Source organism: Pongo abelii, chromosome 14 (genome assembly GCF_028885655.2).
Source record: "Pongo abelii isolate AG06213 chromosome 14, NHGRI_mPonAbe1-v2.0_pri, whole genome shotgun sequence".
Lineage (NCBI taxonomy): Eukaryota > Metazoa > Chordata > Mammalia > Primates > Hominidae > Pongo > Pongo abelii.
The window spans coordinates 42,124,229-42,144,946 of record NC_071999.2 but is presented as its reverse complement, the minus strand read 5'-3'; the positions used below and the strand labels follow the sequence as shown (position 1 = coordinate 42,144,946).

General features: G+C 37.1%; 2 long non-coding RNA genes across 2 annotated transcripts; one reads left to right on the top strand and one right to left on the bottom strand.

The window, feature by feature from the left end:
- Positions 1 to 4,911: 4,911 nt before the first annotated feature.
- Positions 4,912 to 18,879, top strand: LOC129049494 (uncharacterized). The gene is made up of 2 exons (XR_008512618.2): positions 4,912 to 5,111; positions 18,567 to 18,879. It is a non-coding gene; the product is annotated as an uncharacterized LOC129049494 (long non-coding RNA).
- Positions 12,590 to 15,887, bottom strand: LOC129049493 (uncharacterized). Its single transcript, XR_008512617.2, has 3 exons — positions 15,767 to 15,887; positions 14,380 to 14,503; positions 12,590 to 12,755 (listed from the first exon to the last, which is right to left on the bottom strand). It is a non-coding gene; the product is annotated as an uncharacterized LOC129049493 (long non-coding RNA).
- Positions 18,880 to 20,718: the final 1,839 nt, after the last annotated feature.

The following is a 20,718-nucleotide window of genomic DNA, read 5'->3' as shown; positions in this document are numbered from 1 at the left end:
TTTGTTCTTTTTGCTTAGGATTGCCTTGGATATTCGGGCTCTTTTTTCGTTCCATATGAATTTTAAAGTAGCTTTTTTTTAGTTCTGTGAAGAATGTCAATGGTAGTTTAATGAGAATAGCATTGAATCTATAAACTGCTTTGGGCAGAATCGCCATTTTACCAAAATTGATTCTTCCTATCCATGAGCATGGAATGTTTTTCAATTTTTTGTGTGTGTCATTTCTGATTTCTTTTGGCAGTGGTTTGTAGTTCTCCTAGAAGAGGTCCTTCACTTCCCTTGTTAGCTGTATTCCTAGGTCTTTTATTTTCTTTATAGCAATTGTGAATAGGAGTTCATTCATGATTTGGCTCTCAGCTTGACTGTTGTTAGTGTATAGGAATGCTAGTGATTTTTGCACATTGATTTTGTATGCTGAGACTTAGCTGAAGTTGCTTATCAGCTTAAGAAACTTTTGAGCTGAGACAATGAGGTTTTCTAGATATAAAATCATGTCTTCTGCAAACAAAGATAGTTTCACTTCCTCTCTTCCTATTTGAATACACTTTATTTCTTTCTCTTGCCTGATTTCCCTGGCCAGACCTTCCCATACTATGTTGAGTAGGAGTAGTGGGACACTACAACCTTGTCTTGTGCTGGTTTTCAAGAGGAATGCTTCCAGCTTTTGCCCGTTTGGTATATTGGTTATGGGTTTGTTATATATGGCTCTTATTATTTTGAGGTATGTTCTTTCAATGCCTAGTTTATTGAGAGTTTTTAACATGAAGTGATGTTGAATTTTATCAAAAGTCTTTTTTTGTATCTAGTGAGATAATCAAGTAGGTTTTTTCTTTAGTTCTGCTTATGTGATGAATCACATTTATTGATTTGCATATGTTAAACCAAACTTGCATCCCGGGGATGAAGCCTACCTGATCGTAGTAGACAAGCTTTTTGATGTGCTGCTGGATTCGGTTTGCCAGTATTTTGTTGAGGATTTTTGCATGAATGCTCAAAAAAGATATTGGCCTGAAGTTTCTTTTTTTCTTATATCTCTGCCAGGTTTTGGTATCAAGATGATGCTGGCCTCATAGCATGAGTTGGGGGAGGAGTCCCTCCTTTTCAATTTTTTGTAATAGTTTCAGTAGGAATGGTAACTCTGGTGTTTTTAAAATATTTATAGTTTATTTTAAATTACCACAGATTTCATAAACAAACCTGAAATTAAATATTTTATACATTTCAAATCCAAAAATATGTAAGCTTAATACAGAACAAACTGCAAATATAAATGTATTTTAAGATACATGTTCATTAGCAGATACAATTAGTAAAATTAGTTCTTATTCAAAACATAAACATAAACACTATATTAAGATAAAGAAAAAATAATCATAAAAATTATTTGCTATTAAGTAATGGTCTAAACATGAAAGTATTTACATTGTAAAACGAATTAGCCAGCATATTCTAGAAAGAATTGAAACTTGGTGAAAAAAAGGTTTGCTCCAAATAATTCTCTGTTCCAAAAGTATTAAGGCTGAGGGGAACAACCTAAGATGATAGACTTTATACCTAAATGATTTTCCACCTTAAAAATTTTCCACCTGCTCCTATTTTGTGATTTGCTGAATCCTTCCAATTGCTTCCTAGATCTAAGTTGTCTGGAATAATATTCTGGTTGTTAACAGTTGTGTGAAGTTAGCATAGCTTTAATGTTTCTGCCAAATGTCATTACTTCATCTCTCAAACTGAGCCCTGGAAATAGCTGGAATCATCTTACACAGACCTTTGATGACCTCAAATGAAGAAATAGCAAAAGCAAAGATATAATAGCTGATGGAACTCTTCTATGTTTTGTGATTCAGACTTTATAAATATTACTGACAAAATCTACCAACATTTGTTTAATTTGAGATGTGAGGTTATATTATGAATGAGTAAAAATGATTATTTACGTGACCCAGATTTTGTAGCTCTGTTAACCAATAGGTTACTTCATTTTGACCATAAAAAGTCAGCTAGCCATATAGACACAACCATGACATAAATCAAAGACCTGAAAATAATCAAAGAATCTCGTTGGTGTCAAATTCAGAATCAGAGTGAAAACAGATCAGAGGCCGTTGCTCGTTACCATCCTGCCTGCTCCTCTTCCACCCATGCAGAAACTGCATGTGCTTGTGTGAATGAATGTGTGTGAATGCGTGCTTTTATGTTCTCATATGTAAAATCAATTCTTGTTCACAGATTCAGTAACCATGAATTCACCTACTTGTTAAATTTTATTTGTAACCCCCAAATCAATATTCCCAGAGATTTTGTGTTAATTTGTGGACATGCACAGAGCAGCGAAAAATTTGAGTTGTCCAAAGCGCTGGTTTGTAGCTGAGGTAGAACAAGGCAATGTGCTGCCTTCATGTTTCTGCTCCCATACGGAGATGACCAGAAAACACAAGGCAGTCAGGTCAGTGCCGGGTAGTACGAGAAGCTCCAGCCCTGGGGCCAGGTGGACGGGGTTTGAATCCCAACTCTGGCAACTGCTAGTGTGGCAACACAGGTATGTCACTTGGCACTTCTCAATCTCCTTATCTCTTTTGTAAAATAAAGAGAATAGAATCCACCAGGATGAGTTTTTAAGATTAAATATGATATTTGATTTATATATATTTTCTTTTCTCTAAGAGTTAATTCACTGTTTGCACTATTTCAATGTTTTCAGCAACTTTATAGAACATAACTACCACGAATATCAAGAATCTACTGTATCTCGACATTGGTGGTGAGAATCTGAGACATCTTAGTGATTTCAGTTTTGCACTCTGAGAGGACTGAGGGAGATCGTTCTCACCCCAGGTGAATATGTGCTTATTTTGACATATGCTTCAATGTTATCACATGGTTTGCCAATTTAACTGCAGAAATTAATCTAGCTTTTACAGTTGATCAAATTCCATTTCTATTTGCTATAGGAGATTGTTTATGGAATCACTCAGCTACCCATTGACTGCTGTTTTTCTCTTGATCATATTACTATCTAATATTTACCCTAGGCTTGGGTCTTTTACAAAAGTTTTAGGTAATTATCATGTAGCAGTATATAGCAACTTCTGGCTTCATGATGGATTTTCCAGCTGGCTAGCGACTGTGCTTGAGTTAGATGTAAGCCAAAATATAGGAATTGTTGAATTAAATCAAGGACTCATCTACTTTAGTTGAACAGAAAAATAGCACTTTTTAATTAGAAACAAATTATATGTTGTTGATATATAAATAATTCTTGTACCTCATAATAAGATTACTAAATTAAATATAATTTAAATGGACAAGATTTGAAACAGACCACTTAAAAAGTTATACAACTGTCCAATAAGCACATGAAAAGATGATCAATATCATTAGACATCAGAGAAATGCAGAATAAAATCACCATGAAATATCACTGCATATCCACTAGAATGACTAAAATTATAAAGACTGACAATACCAAGAGCTGACAGGATTGTGGAAAAACTACAACTCTCCTACTTTACTAATGGAAATATAAAAATGACATGACTACTTTGGAAATGAATTGCCAGTTTCTTATAAAGTTAAGCAAGTACTTATCATCTACCCAGCAAATCAACTCCTGGGTGATTACTTCAAAAAAATTAAAACATATGTCCACACAAAGACTCAGACACAAAAGTTCACAGCAGCTTTATTTGTCATAGCCAAAAACTGGAAACAAACCAAATGTAAACAATAGGCAAATGAATAAACAATTTGTGATATAGTCATACGATGGAATTTAAAAGTAACAATGGACTACTGATACATACAACAACATAAATGAATCTTAAAACCATGATGCTGAATGATAGCAGCAAATATAAAAAAGTATAAACTGTGTGATTCCATTTATATGAAATTCTAGAAAAGACAAAACTAATCTATGACAACAGAAAGCAGACCAGTGTTTGCCAGGGGCAGATGGGGTCAGGGAGAAGAATGTTGCAAAGGATCATAAGAGAATGATGGGGGGGGGGTGGTTATGAAAATGTCCTGTACCTTGGTTGCAGTGATGGTTACATGGGCACAGGTAATTGTCAAAACTCGTTGAACTGTACACTTTAAATGGATACACTTAACTTTATGCAAATTATACCTCCAAGTTTATGAAAAAAAAATTTATGGCTATGATTGTAATTCTATAAGAGAGAATTAGGAATAAAGAAAGAGCTAGAGAGGATAGGGGAGAAGAGAAAATGAAATAATCTGTGAGGAGAAATAGAAGGAAAGTACATAAAGACAAGAGGTAGAAGTAGTATGATTTACAAAGCCTTCATAATTCTCAGGGGCTCTGAATGGCAGAAATAAACATAAAAGTCATGTGGTAGGATGAGCAACTCACTTTTCTCTGCCCTTTAATCCTCTGCCTTTTGGCCTAAGTTCATACATTTTGAATAGTTTCCTTCAAATAAGTAGTCTAATGCCATATATACTATGTTTAAATTATTCACCTGTTAGTTATTGATGAAGTATTACCAGGAATAACTACCCTTTTAAAATATCCTATCTGTAAAAAACAAAAATAAAATGACGTGTAGTCTGGTAGAGAGTAGCAACTCAAATCCTAAACCAGTTGGGTATTCTTTTTCCCCACTCTGGTTCACTGTTACTACATGAAGTATTCATGAGCTAGTTAAATAAACACATGGTAGTGTGTGATATGTTTCAGACTTTGGAGTAGATACCAAAGACACACAAAAATTTGACCAAAACACTGACTGTTCTGTAAAAGAGTGTTTGAGACAAAGATAATTACAATAAATATGATAACCACAGAGGCGTGTTTTCAGTCATTTATGTGCATTAGAATCACCAAGGCAATCGCTACAATGGAATTCTCTGTTCTGCATTCAGAAATTCTGATTTGTGCAGACTGGGTGGGAATCTGAGGATTCTATATTCAATATTTTCCAGCTGATTCTCATGGACACTAAAACTTGAGACCCATGACATAAGATTTTATGGTAGCACCAGGGATTACCAAAGCCCACCTAGGATGGCCAGTTCAAAGGAAGAGCTGCTTGTTCTGGTTAAAGAAGGAGGAACATGGCAAAGACGGGGGTTAAATTCTCAAAAATGTAAGAACTGTATAAATAGTTAAGTGAACATATATTAAAAGACACAAGGTGGCAGCAATGAGGACTGTCAATGTCAGATAATGGAGAGTTTTAAATTAATTAATTAAGGTGATGTTTTTAAAGGAGTTGGTCTGACCAGAGACGGCCTGGAGATGACAGGGTCAGTTGCTCAGCTTTTCCTATCATTAGTGATTTCTCTGGTTTTTTACCCCATATGCCCAAACCCAGAAAAAGCCACGTCATAGGTATCCAACAGCAATATCTTCAGACACGTTGGCTCAGTCCACAAACCTATATTGCACAACTCAACTTGACTCTGCCTTCTATACCATTTCTCCTAGACTCTCAACCTTTTCTTCAGTGTTCTGTTCTGTCTCTTTATTTTAATCAGGAATGTAGGTGGTTAATCATCTCTCCCAAACAAGGTTCATCCTCAAACTTTGTCTTCTCTTACTCCTAGCAGTCAGAGCTCAAGGTCACTCCAGTGTCCTCTGGTCAACACTTTCCCCAAAAGATCTAGATCCAATAACCTTGAAGGAGGTTTAGACATCTAGGTGACTGTAGCTAGAAAACCTTTTACATTTGATGATGTAAATCATTGGAAACACACAGAGCTTTTATTTTCATTGGTCATTATATTCTATCTAGTAAACTGTTGAGTCTTTAAGTATTCAAAGGAAGTTCTACACATACCTCACTTGGAAGGCATTTATTTCAGCTGAGTTCAATTATAGTTTGAAATTTTAAAGTATAGACTGTATTTTATAATCTTTTGAACTGTCTAAGAAAAAAAATCAATGTTAATGAAAGATGTAGCAAAAATGTAGGTGCTTTGCAAATTTTTCTTAGGTAATGAAATGTTCACTTATATTATCGTTATGGAGGATTTGTAGAGGGTTTTTTCAGTTTTTTGTTGTTGTTGTTGTTTGGGGGAAGTTTTTGCTTAAAAAATTTCAGTGCTGTGCAGGGTGCGCCCCAAAAATAAGTGCTATTTTTATGTTGGCAGATGACAAAGAAAATGTTCTGTTGGCTAATAGCTAATGCCTAATGCAGTTTTATGAGGTGTGTGAATTTATGTGTGCTTAAAGTTGGCCTGAAATATCTTCCTGGAAGGTATTATGCTGATTATCCTTTCAGTTCACTAAATACCTAAAGTTAAATCAAACACTGACTTGTGTCTTCAGAGTACACTATCCGCTCACGTCTTTCTTGGTCTTGACCTTAATTCTTTTATAAAGCCTTCTCAAACTTCCATCTTCACCCAAGTTCATCTTTCCCTCTTCTGAAACCTTCCAAGCCCTTTATTTGTACCTTTTCATTCCTTTCACTTTATGTCTTTTAACTTAGAATTCTAGGTTAGAAGAATATCAAAACAGGAACACAAGCACACAGAAAAATTCAGATCACAGGTTAAAGCAACTAGTATGGGGCACAACATCTGAATCATCTAATGTCAGAACAGGAGCCTTTGAATCCCATGTACAGGAAGAGGGAGTGCACCTATTCCCCTTGACAATATGTTCTTCTACTAAAACTACTAGTTTTAGACAGTATACTTCTAAAATGGCATAGCCATAGCCAGCTAGAGTTACTGACCCCCACAATGTGCCTGGATTGCCATACAAACCATAAAATGTAAAAGTTGCCCATTTTGCTGATTCAAAGTCAGAAGTAGGGGAAGGACTAAGAAGCTTCAACTTACGAAACCATGCATAGGATGCAAGACTAACAGTTGGCTGGGTACTTAAGACATTAAGATGTCAGCAAATCTAGACTTTCACAAGCTAGGGAGCTCTTGCTATGGTTCTGAATTTAATTAGGAAGTTCATGGCCATAATAAAGAAATAAAACAATATGACCTTTCATGGAATCTCTGATAAAGGGGGTTTAGTTTGGTTAAACTTGAGGTTCATAGAAAAAAATGAGTCCAAATTTGTTTTACTGTAACTATATCCTCCAACTATACCACTTTTCCCAGGGCAAGAGTGATTTGCATTTGGAGTAACTAAAAGAGGCAAATGCAGTCCTACAATACTTTAGCACTTCATAGTCCCACTCCGTTTCTCCCTGTAGTCACACAAACTGACAGCTCCATTTGTCAGGAAAATTTTGTTGCAACAGCTTTTAGTCTTGTAATATCTAGTTTTCATCTGTTCTGTATATGGTTTTGGAACTAATATTCTAGAGTTCAAACTAGTTAGGTAATATAGAATTATGGGCACACTTGAGAAGGTTTAGCAAGAGGCCTGAAAAGGTTCAAGTACTTAGGATGAGAAGTTTCACAAGACCAGGTTCTCATGCCAGATTTCTGATACTATACTTCCTGTTTATTCGGAGTTAGAGCTACTGGGAAAATCTCCATTCTCGTGATAACTGTACTTGAACTTTGAATAGTAATTAAAACCCAGAAACTGTGGCATAATCTGAGACTATCTGGTGTCTGGGGAGAAAGTTACTCTTTCTTTCTCTTTCTTCAATTGAGTTTTTACATTTTTAAAAATGATAAACAGAAAATATTTTGAAGTCATTTCAATCATTTCACTGCTATTTATTACAGCTTTAATGCATGCAGAAATTATGACCTAGTAGGAGAGATAACACATAAACATCAATGTTCTGAATATCACCCAATATATAAGTAAAATATAAATGAAACAAGGTAAATGCAATTGGTAGCCAGGAGATAAGGGTCACCCTTGGGTGAGACAGACTCTCCAGTGCTTAAGTAAGTGTTGAAAGGTGATGAAAGGGTTTTATACAGAAGACTCTCGGCTTGGTTGAAGAAGGAACTCATGGTTGAAGAAGAAGGAAAGCATGATGGGAGTCAAGGGAACAATATAAACAGAACTATGCAGACCAAAGACCCAGTGCATATGTATGAGAATCATGAATCAGACATAAGCCATTACACTGGTTTTGTGTTTGATATTTCTGAAAATTAAAAGCCATTTGGAGGCCAGGGAGTTGAAAGCCAACTTAGTGAGTCTGAACTTTACTCAGTCACTCACAAAAGACATTACAGTTTAGCGGTTAAGAGCCTAGGTGCTGCCCCCCAACTCCCCACACACACTCAACCCCACAACCTGCATTGAGGGCTGGGAGAGGGCAACCTTGGATTCCTGAACTTACAGCTCATAAGCTGTGTGATCTTGGATAAATTGCTAAACTCCAGCAGGCTCAGTGTTCTTCATAGTTAAATGATAATACTAGCTACCTCATAGGATTATTATGAGGATTAATTAAGTCTATCCATTTAGAACTCAGGACTGCTTAGAGCCTTGCCTGATACACTGTAAGCCCTCCATAATTGCTAGCTGTTATTATTGAGCAGTGAAATAATATAACCAAAGTGAAGTAATTTAAAACCAAAGTGAAGTATTCAAAAAATATTTAGGGAAGGTGTTAAAATGTATTAGAGAGGGGTGACTCTATAAGAAATTAGACTAATAAAGAGAATACTACTAATTTATTAAGTATGTGGTAATTAAAGACTAAACTAAGGTCACAGCAGGAGGAATATAGAGAAAGATAAAGATGCCAAAAATATTTCAAAGGTAAATTGTTAGGACTGGAGAACTGATTGTCTAAGGAAGCCAATAAAAGCAGTGAGTCAAGGATGGCTCCAAGATTTCATTACCAAGGAAATGGAGCTTCTTTTAGAAAAACCAGGAATGAAATTAGTAGAGTAAGAGACAGTTTAAGTGAAAAGTCATTAGTTCAGTTTTAAGCATGATGAGTTTGAGGTGCCCATGACATTCAGCGGAGATGTTCACCAGACTCATAATAACGCAGAACTGGAGCCCAGGAAAGAGAAGCCTGGAACGGGTGCGTGAATCATCACCTTGAAGGTGGCAAAATGGAATAGAAATGGGTAGTTTTAGATAGAGAGAGAATGAAAAGGGAGAGACTAGGATATGACTTTGAAAAACACCAACCTTTGGGGCAAGGACAAAAAAGAGTCATCAACATTTTCAGAGAGAAAACAATCTGGGATAAGAAGGGAGCACTCTTCCAGAGGCCAAAGAATAAACGTTTCTAAGAAGTATGCATTAGTTATCAAAGGATAAATGCTAGGGAATTAAAAGAAGATCATTATTAATAATAATGTGTTGTGTTTATACCCTGGAAAGTCATTGGTGATTCTTGAGAACAGATTCAAAAGAACAGTGAAAAGAGAATGCAGATTGCGAGGACTAAAGGAATAAGTCATAACAGGAGACAAAGACAACACATATAGACTGTATTTTGGGGACATAAAATGATTAACCTAAAGGAGACTGAACAATGGTCTTACTTAAGCAGAAGGTCTAAGAGATGATTAAGTTTTATATGGATTTTGTTCATTGCTTGTGTTAAGGCAAGGGTGAAGGGGTGATGTGTGTGGGGACTTACCAGTGAGAACAGAAGTGCAGGCAAGCCCAAACAGAACAGAGGCTGGCTTATGGGAGACATTAGTGAAGAAAAGCTGAATAATCCCTGTTTTAAAAGACTAGGAGATCTAATAATGTTTATAAAAAGAAGAGAAAGAGGCAGTAAAAAGGCAGAGCGATGCTAACAGAAGAGATAAGGAAAATCATCAATTGAATAATTTTATGGAAGAAGTTTAAAAATAGTGGTAGATGCAGGGTGCAGTGAATCGCACCTGTAATCCCAGCTACTCAAAAGGCTGAGGTGGGAGGATAGCTTGAGTCCAAGAGTTCAAGTCCAGCCTGGGAAACATAGCAAAACCCCCAGCTCAGGGCGAAAAAAAAAAAAAAAAATGGTGGTGGAAAGAGCACAATTGTAAGAGACACATTATCCCCCTGCAATGAAAGAAAACAAAGAAGTAAAGATCAAGAGGAATGTGAGGTTATGGGGAATGAGTGGCAGCAGATATGTCTGAGTATGAGAGGAGAGAAACTGCAAGAGCTTGCAACGGCCAGCAAGTGCAGAAGGAGGAGAGTCATCTGCTTAGAGTGAGTGAGAGGCAATGAGAGTGGAAGTTGAAAGCATAGAAAATCTAAAACAGCTGCTACGAGGAACGCAATAAGTATTTAACAAGCAATGAATAAGAAAAGAATTGACAAGTAGCATTAAGAACTCAAATGAGGTGAGATAGCATGAATTTGCAATGGACCAAGTGTGCACAGTTTCGTGACTTTCCATAAGACCAAGCAGGTTACATCATCTTATCGCCTCATCAGTTGTTCCTCAATGCATAATACTTTCCTTTTCAACTTTTTTCAATCTATTTAAATGAATCCAGAAATGAATTAAAAGCCCACAATATTCGATAAAAGTCTGCATATCATAATACAAGAAAGATAAAATTGTATTTATCCTAGTACAGTAAGTTTGATTTTTCCCTCTGTGATTCTTATACTCACAATATCCTATTAGTGAATGACCAAATTTTCTAGTCTATTCAAATAAGATTATAAAAAAGTGCTCATAAAATGACCATAATAAGTTTTATTTTTTAAAGAAGTTTCAACTTTAATTTTAAATTCAGGGTTACATGTGCAGGTTTATTACATGGTATATTGTGTGATGCTGAGGTTTCAGATACATGCTTAATTTAACTGATATTCACATTTTATTCCAGGGATTGACAAAATAAATGTGGCTCCTTTGTTTTTGTACATCCTATTGAGAGACAGGACTAGTTGGATTTCCTAGGCCGACTAAGAATCCCTAAGCCTAGCTGGGAAGATGTCTGCATCCACCTTTAAACACGGGGCTTGCAACTTAACTCACATCCAACCAATCAGGTAGTAAAGAGAGCTCACTAAAAAGCTAATTAGGCAAAAACAGGAGGTAAAGAAATAGCCAATCATCTATCGCCTGAGAGCACAGCAAGAGGGACAATGATAGGGATATAAACCCAGACATTAGAGCCGGCAAAGGCCACCCTCTTTGGGTCCCCTCCCTTTGTATAGGAGCTCTGTTTTCACTCTATTAAATCTTGCAACTGCACACTCTTCTGGTCCATGTTTGTCACTCGAGCTGAGTTTTTGATCGCCATCTGCCACTGCTGTTTGCTGCCTTGGCAGACCCACTGCTGACTTCCATCCCTCCGGATCCGGCAGGGTGTCCACTGTGCTCCTGATCCAGTGAGGTGGCCATTGCTGCTCCCGATCAGGCTAAAGGTTGGCCATCATTCCTGCATGGCTAAGTGCCCCAGTTTGTCCTAATCAAGCTGAACACTAGTCACTGGGTTCCACAGTTCTCTTCCGTGACCCACTGCTTCTAATAGAGCTATAACACTCACTGCATGGCTCAAGATTCCATTCCTTGGAATCCGTGAGGCCAAGAACCCCAGGTCAGAGAACACGAGGTTTGCCACCATCTTGGAAGTGGCCCACCACCATCTTGGAAACGGCCCACCACCATCTTGGGAGCTCTGGGAGCAAGGACCCCCTCCCCCTGCCCCCTGTAACACTATGAGCCAAGAACTGTTTTTACATTTTTAAATAGTTGGAAAAAAATATGTCATATTTCATGACATATGAAAATTATATAAAATTCAAATTTCAGTGGCCATAAATAATTTAATTGAAACACATCCATGCTCATTACTTACATATTGTCTATGGCTGTTTTGCATTACAAAAGCAGCTCTGAGTAGTTGTCACAGAGATCGTATGGCCCACAAAGCCTAAAATATTTACTAGCATGACTTTTACAGAAAAATTTTGACAACCTCTGTCCCATTCATCCATTTAACCAACGTTCACTGAGCACCAACTATCATTAGGTGCTGCATTAAGTGTTTGGAAAATAAAAAGATAAATAAAAAAGGGACATAATTACTACCCTCCGGGATACTACATTCTCTTAATAGCAGTATGTTAATGCCACTTTAATGGTTTTTGAAAGTTATTAAATATCTGATTAATGCCTCATAGCAATGAACCCCACAGCACTATGTCCCCCTTACATATTTTCCAGGAGGGAAAGCTGAAGTTTCAAGTGTGTAAATTGCCTCTTCACAATTGCAAAACTCATATGTTACACAGTGAAAGCTACAACCCAAGTCTTCTGAAGCTGCCTCATTGAACTATCTCACATCCCTTGATTCACTGACATGGGAGTAATTAACCTGAATCACATGGTCTGTGTGAGACCTGAATAAGACCATGTAAATGAACTTTTAATAATTTTTAAAGCTGTCAAAAATGCAAATGCTAGAAAGCGTTACCATCACAAAGTTATGAGGAAGACAGGAGTAATAAGTACAAGACATCTATTGTACAACATGGTAACTATTGCTAATAATAATGTAATGTATAGTTGGAAATTGGTAAGACAATAGATTTTAAGTGTTCTCACCACAGATAAATGATATGTGAAGTAATACTTATGTTAGTTAGCTCAATTTAGCCATTCCATAATGTATACATATTTCAAAGCATCATGTTATATGCCATAAATATATACAACTTTTATGAACTTAAAAATTAATTAATTTAAGAAAACAAAATAATGAGGAACAAGCATAAATAAGTAATAAAAGGTATAATGTGAAAAGTGTCAGTGAAAGATACAAACACATTGCCATGGTGGTCTATTGCACAAAAGACCACAGTTCAGTGAGAGCATGAAGGAACGCCATGAAGCAAACAGGATTTCTGCCCTGCCCGGAGCAGTGGGTTAACAAGGGTTCTGTGATGAATAAAGAAAATGATTAATATTTTGTTTATGATTTCATTTAGCAAAATATTGAAGTTATTCATTCCTCAAATCATTCTCCTAGCTCTCATTGTTTTGTTACAGTTCATCTACAAGATCGTATTAGAATTAATAGTGAGGCACGGTGGTGTGTGCCTGTAGTCCCAGCTACTGGAGAGGCTGAAATGGGAGGATTGCTTGAGCCCAGGACTTCAAGAGCAGCCTAGACAACACAGTGAGACCCCCATCTCAAAAAAAATTAAGTTCATATCAAAATTTATATGTTATCCAAAGTAGGGTGTACAATATAATCTATATGGCACCACTGTTATTACTGAGGCCAGACAAGTCATCCCCCAACACAAAATGGGCATTAATCATTCAATTCCTGTACTGTTTCCTTAAAGCCAGGAACCAACATGAAAATCATTTTCCTTGCAGCTCCCCAGGAGATACCATGTAAGTTAAAACCTATCTGACAACTCTGGACATTTAAGAAATTAAGCAGTTACACAATATTGTACTTCAGAAGAATTTACTGAAAAAAAAATCACATTATTGCATTCGGTTTCTCTTGAAGTATACTAATTTGGTTTAATTTGGTCTATTTTATGGGAGGCAAGATTATTTCCAACTGAATACATGTACTCTTCACTAGAAATTAAACTTACAATTACGGAAAGTTTAAGTATCCTGAGGCAGATTTTGACAGCAATTTCATGTATACTCAAGCTTGGAATGTATTACATGATTATAATTACTCTATTTCTGAAAGATAATTTAGGGAACCTTTATCATTATGCTCTCAAACCATTCTTCGATTTGTCACATTATGCCATGTCTTTATAGTCATCAGACTTTTCTAATGCTAATCAAGATGTTTCGGCTGTTTTTGACTTGGGTATTGCTGAAATGGCATATCCTGCTAATTGTCTCATCCTCTCTGATTAAGCACACAGAGAGTCCAAATATTTAGAAATGATTCATTATTCTTAACAAAATGAAGATGTAACAATGATTTTATGAACTAAAATTTTAATAAATTCAAATATCTCATAAACTCTTTTTCCTTAACTCTTGTAGGAGGTTACTTTCATTCGAATTTGGGTTTGCCTTTTCCAGACATGTTTTTATGATATGACTGTGACGTATGTATTCCTACACATCACATAATATTACTATTCATGTTCTCAAAAAGAATTGAAGGAAAAGCAAAACAGACACTTATGAAAATGATCTCAGCAGCCTGCACTTCTTCCGCCTTTCCACCATTCAAAATAAGAGTAAGCTTCAAAAAGAAGCGAGTAAATGCAAAGCTCCAGAGAAGTTTGGGGGTGTGACGGTAGAAAGGAGAGGCTCTCTTCTTGGCGGAGGCCTGGAGGAATAAGCCAAGTCCTAAAAGTTTCCTACAGCAGATGAGAAGCTGGCTGGAAGCATGTGGGATAGAGACAGAGAGTGTCTGCTGCCACCTCACCCAGTTCCCCTCAGGTCTGAAGTGACTTAAGAAAGCAACCTTATTTTCCTACCTCCCTCTAACTAGGAACAAGAAGCCTTAAGGGATTTCTCTTTAGACAGGAACAGCGCAGAACATAAACCAAATCCTAATCAGAAGGCTTACCATTCAGGGGGTGCAGATGTAGAGAAGAAGCATGCCCAGCTGACAGATGGAGCAAGATGCACCTAAACAGATGACAAACTGGACAGATGGCAACAACCAGCAGTCACTGCTTCCCAATGCTATCCTGTAGAGTTACAACTAATGTTACTGGGTTTAATTGGAAAATTACTGTGTTTACCCAGAATGCACTAAGACTATGTGTTCTGCCATGAGGAACTGAAATAGAGATTCAGATGAGTTATTTCAAACACAAAAAAATATTACTTCTTTATGCCTGAGTAGTGGCATGAAAATATTGTAACCATTATACACACATTGACAACACTCAACTGAGTCTTGAAGTTTCACCCTCTAAATTATTTAATTAGAAAGCTACCTTTAAATGTTTTTTAACTAGAAATAATTAAGCTGCTGACAACACTTAAACAGTTACAGTAAAGGCTGTGAAAGGGACATTAAACTTAATTACCCTTATGCCTTAAGAATTTACCTGGGGGAGTGGTAGCTGGGGGTGGGGGTTAGCTAATGGATACTAAGTTTCTTTTTGAGTTGATACAAATGGCCTGAAATTGACTATGGTGATGTTGCACATATCTGTGAATATATTAAAAGCTAATAAATGAGTGAAATGCATAGTATGTAAATTATATCTCAATAAAACTGTCAAAAAATTATACCTCAAATAGGAAAAATACAAATAATAATTCCATTAATTTCAAAGTCACAAATCAATTAGAAACTATAAACAACACTGAGTCTCAGAGGGAAGCACATTTCTAGCACTGGCAGCCTTTAGAAGAAATCCTTGAACTTGGAGTCATAGCTATGAATAGAATTCTTCGGCATGCAATTGCTGCTGTGTGAATTTCATAACCCACTTAGACTCTCTGAGTCTCAGTTTCTATAAAAATAGTACCTATCCTACAGGATTGTTGTAAGAATAGTTTTTATGCAGCAAACTCCTATTGAATGTCTACTATATACTAAGGACTGACTATATAAATACTGAAAATAGAAAATTAAACATTGGTCATTGTCCTCATGAATTCATTCTTGCAGGGGAAATAGCCACCAAAAATCTATAAGGTGATGTAGTATTTTCTATAAGTGAAGTAATGGTGGTAAATCAAAGGAAAAGGAGCACGGAAGAGGGAGCTTAGAACAGTAGGTCAGGAATGCGTAAGAATCAGGAAGGAGAAGTTTGAGGAGAATCTTAACAGATAGGATTCAGGCCAGGCATGGTGGTTCACCCCTGTAATCCCAGCACTTTGGGAGGCTGAGGCAGGTGGATCACCTAAGATCAGGAGTTCAAGACCAGCCTGGGCAATGTGGTGAAACCCTGTCTCTACTAAAAATATAAAAATTAGCTGTGCATGGTGGCACACACCTGTAATCCCAGCTACTCGGGAGGCTGAGGCAGGAAAATCACTTGAACCCAGGAGGCAGAGGTTGCAGTAAGCCAAGATGCACCATTGCATTCCAGCCTGGTTGACAGAGCGAGAGTCCATCTTAAAAAAAAAACACACACACACAAGATTCATACCACATCACCCATAAAAATCAATTAGAATTCATAGAGATAAAAATTGGAAAAGATTAATCTGATCAAAACCAATATATAAGTTAATCAATGACTATTAATATAGGAAATAAATTTAAAGTTTCATTCAGAAAACACAGTTGGAGGTAGAGTTGAAATTAGACTAATAAATTCAAACAGACCAATAAAATGCCAATGGATGTGGCACTACTTATGTGACTCACAATGTTAAAAGAAAAACACATATTAATAAAAATTTATAAAACATATTTTTGCCCTCAAGGAATTTATACTCTTCCAGTTAAAAAGATATATCTGGTTGACAAAAATCAGTTAAGCTCTGTAAAATATTTGAAGAGATTTATTATGAGACAAATATGAGGACCGCAATCCATGACACAGCCCCAGGAGATCCTGAGAACATATGCCCAAGGTGGTCAGGCTACATGACCTGTAAAAACCTATAAAAACAGCTTGGTTTTTTATGTTTTAGGGAGACATAAGACACCAATCACTACATGTAAGGTGCATATTCCTTCAGCTCGGAAACGTGGGACAACTCAAAGTGGGGGCTTCCAGGTCATAGGTGGATTCAAACATTTTCTGATTGGCAATAGGTTATTGCCAGGTTTAACTGACTCACAGTTCTGCATAGCTGGGGAGGCCTCAGGAAACTTGCAATCATGGTGGAAGGTGAAGTAGAAGCAAGTGCCTTCTTCACAAAGTGGCAGAAGAGAGAGAGTGAAGGAGGAAGTGCCACACTTTTAATCCATGAGATCTCATGAGAACTCTATCACAAGAACAAGGGGGACGGGTCCCCCCATGATCCAATCACTTTCCACCAGGCCCCTCCACCAACAAGTGGGGATTACAATTCGATGTGAGATTTGGGTGGGGACATAGAGCCAAACCATATCCATTATTATGTAAAGATTTGGAACTAATAGAAAGAAATGTCTGGGTTAAGATAAATGGTTGTGTGGATGTGAGGGCAACCTGGCTGTGACATCTGTCACCCCATTAAATGCCAGGGTTGATTTGGCTGATCTGGCTGGCTAGGTGGGTGGCCACTTCCTCCCTTACCGCTCCATGTGTGTCACTCCTGAAGCTGTGTGCTCGATCGAAGATGATGACCATCCCTGATAGAGAAGGACTGGTCTTCAGTCAAGGGTATACGAGTAGCTATGCTGTCTTGCTAGAACCTCCAAACAAGCTCTCAAGATAAACGGTTGTGCAGACAAAGATTTGATTATGCAGCTGAAGCCTCCAGGTAGTAGGTTTCAGAGCTCTTATCAGACCTAAAAAGGTGCTAGACTCTTAGGTAATTCTCTCCTTGATCTTAATTAAATCTCTCCTGAAAAGAGAAAGAGATTTTCTACAGAATGTATATTTTCCCCCACAAGGGACAGCCTTACAGGGCCATTTCAAAATATGTCAAAGAAATATATTTTGGGGTAAAATATTGTGATTCCTTTTAGGCCTGCCATCTGTCATGTGATGCTACACTAGAGTCAGGTTGGAAATGGTATCTTATTGCTACAGAGTCTTTATCAGTCTTAAGATCTCTGTTTTAATGTTAACGCTGGTCAGGTGTGCCTGAATTCCCAAGAGAGGAGGGTATAATGAAGTATGTCTGACTCCCTCTTCCCATCATGGCCTGAACTCGATTTTCAGATTTACTTTGGAGTGCCCTTGGCCAAGAGGGGGGCGTCCATCAATCAGTTGGAGCTTAGAATTTTATTTTTGCTTTACAATATATATGAAATAATTCAAAATACAAAATCATACAAGTTTCTATACAATACAATGCCAAAAGTACATTACATATGAACAAACAGAACGTGAAGAGAAACAAAGCTATCTGGATTTACTGAGGATCTTTGTAAAAAAACAAAATGTGGCACCTAGAATAGAACTAATCAGCTGTAAATCAATCAAGAGAAAGGAGGCTGGCATTGCAGGTAGTAGATATATACATATGATGAAGGCACACAGCAGAAATGTGCATAGAATATGAGTGAAAAATAAAATGGACCAACTAGACCTAGGCATTGAGGACTACGAGTTTGAATAATCATAGATGTATTAAAGTGGATGGAGCTGGAGGCCATTATACTAAGTGAAATAACGCAGAAATGGAAAGTCAAATACCACAGGTACGTGCTTATAGGTGGGAGCCAAACCATGGGTACACGTGGACATACAGAGTGAAATAACAGACGCTGGAGACTACAAAAGATGAGAGGGTGAGGGGGAAGTGAGGGATGAAAAATTACCTGTTGGGTACAATATCACCCAGACTTCACTGAAACCACCTTTGCAAAAATTATATCAGTGAGAAAAATTATAACAGAAAGCTAAGCTAACCCCCCATCTTGCATTTCCCTAAATTAATTGTGGGCTGTTGAGCTGAGCTAACTTTGGAAGATATTTAGGCTACAGTGTAAATGCCCAAAACTCAACTACTTTTAAAAGCTAATGGGAAGCTACCAAGGCTGCGGGGAGGAGAGGCAGCTGAGTCCCGCTAAGGTGCAGACATAAAGGATTGTCAGCCGTCATTCCAGAGGTTATAAGGCAAGCAACTTCCCCAATTACTCCTGCAAATAACACCACTATTGTAGATTGACCTTTTTAGTTATCTTTCCAGGTTTTTTGCATGTTTGACACCGATGGCTCCAACTAAACCTGATGTCCCTACCTAGACCACCAACGCTGCTCCTGTGGCCCTAACCAGAAGCGATTCAGCCCTCAGGAGGACAGCTTTGACCCCCTATGATTTCATCTCCAGACCAACCAATCAGCAACAAGCAACTGTTACCTGGCCACACCCACCTGTTCCCTCAAACTGCCTTCGAAAAACCCCTAACCCATGAGCTTCAACCTAGATCATTTGAGTACAAATTTCAGCTCCCCTGTGGCATGGCTGGTTTAGTGTCTATTAAATTCTTTCTCTACTCTAATGCCATGGTCTTTCTTTATGCAGTGGGTAGGAAGAACCCCTCAGGCAGTTACATCATCACAACGCAACAGACACATGTAAGAAATCTGCCCTTGTACCCTCTAAATATATATAAAATGTTTAAAAAATAATTTTTAAAAGAAAAGAAAAAACATCATAGATGCAAAGAAAGAAGAATCCCTGGACTCTAGTTTAGTAATATTTTCACAAAATCATGAAATCAATTTTTTTTGCTATATCACAATTTAAGTCAACAACAGAAAAGTGGGAGAAAAGAAGGAAAGAACACCAAGACATATGCAACACTCCAAGGATGGACTAAGGATATTGATACAGATTTCTCTAGAAACTGCCCTCCATAGCTGCCCTTCAGATAAACTCCATAAAAAGCATTTTGACAGGAAAACTTTTCTCATTATGGTAATACAGCACATACCATGTTTGAAGCAAATATAGTTTCATAAAACATTTTGAAATGAATGCATTGTTTTGACATGATGACAACATGTTCACGCCCATATGTTTTCATTTATTTCCAGCTAAAGCATGTGTCAGCTATTAGGGACATGAACAGAATGTTATATATTATGTGTACTATATTTACATTTTAATTGGACCACTGTGTGAAAATATTTTAACTTAATTCATTAGCAAAGCTTTCCATTCCTAAAAATTAAATCACCCATCCCTTCTGAATGAAATTCTCAGTCACTAGAAATAAAGAGTTGGCTACTATTACTTCAGGAAAATGCTTACTAGAACTTAAAAAAATAGAAAACACTCTAGCAAAGACTAGAAGTCAGACAGTTTTAGACTTCTAACTAACTGAAAATGTCTTTGAGAATCACCCATCTGGAATGAATTCCAGGTGATTCCCATGCAGAGTGGAAATTTATAATGTCAAATGAAAACCATACACAAAAGCTAGCAGTTGTAAACAGTTTAAATCTGAAGTTGCTTAACATGTATCCCTGAAACTGAGTTTATAGTTTCCTTTAAAACCAACAAATCTAAGCTAAAGGCATAGCAATGTCAATCAAAATGTACCAGATTTTCTAAATTATTTTCTATTGTATATTAGACAGTTTGGCATGACAGTCATTAAGTTTTACTGGAATTTTTTTATTGTTCCATTTTACTAGTACAAAAGTGTCTCTACCATATCACTCTTAATTTTTTTTATTATACTTTAAGTTCTGGGGTACATGTGCAGAACGTGCAGTTTTGTTACATAGGTATACACGTGCCATGGTGGTTTGCTGCACCCATCAACCTGTCACCTACATCAGGTATTTCTCCTAATCTTATTCCTCCCCTAACCCCCACTCACTGACAGGCCCCGATGTGTGATGTTCCCCTCCCTAAGTCCATGTATTCTCATTGTTCAACTCTCACTTACGAGTGAGAACATGCGGTGTTCCTTAATTTTTTTTTTTAATGCTCTAGAACAGGTTGTCTTTTGGCTTCCCTGGGCCACATTGGAAGAACTGTCTTGGGCCGCATATAAAACACACTAACATTAACAATAGCTGATGAATGAAAAAAAAAATCACAAAAAAACTCAATGTTTTAAGAAAGTTTACAAATTTGTGTTGGGCCACATTAAAGCCATCCTGGGCCACATGCTGCCCATGGGCCACAAATTGGACAAGCTTGCTTTAGAGAATTCTGCAGTCAACATAAACACTCTTTTTCCTTTTTTGTAGATTGAATATATATAATCAGCTCCTCTTTCTGTATTAGAAATCTCTTTTTTTTTTACCTTCCTCTTCATCTTGTTCATTAAAATGATCACCAAGTATGAAACGTGAGAGCAATTTGGTTGCAACATTTATCACTC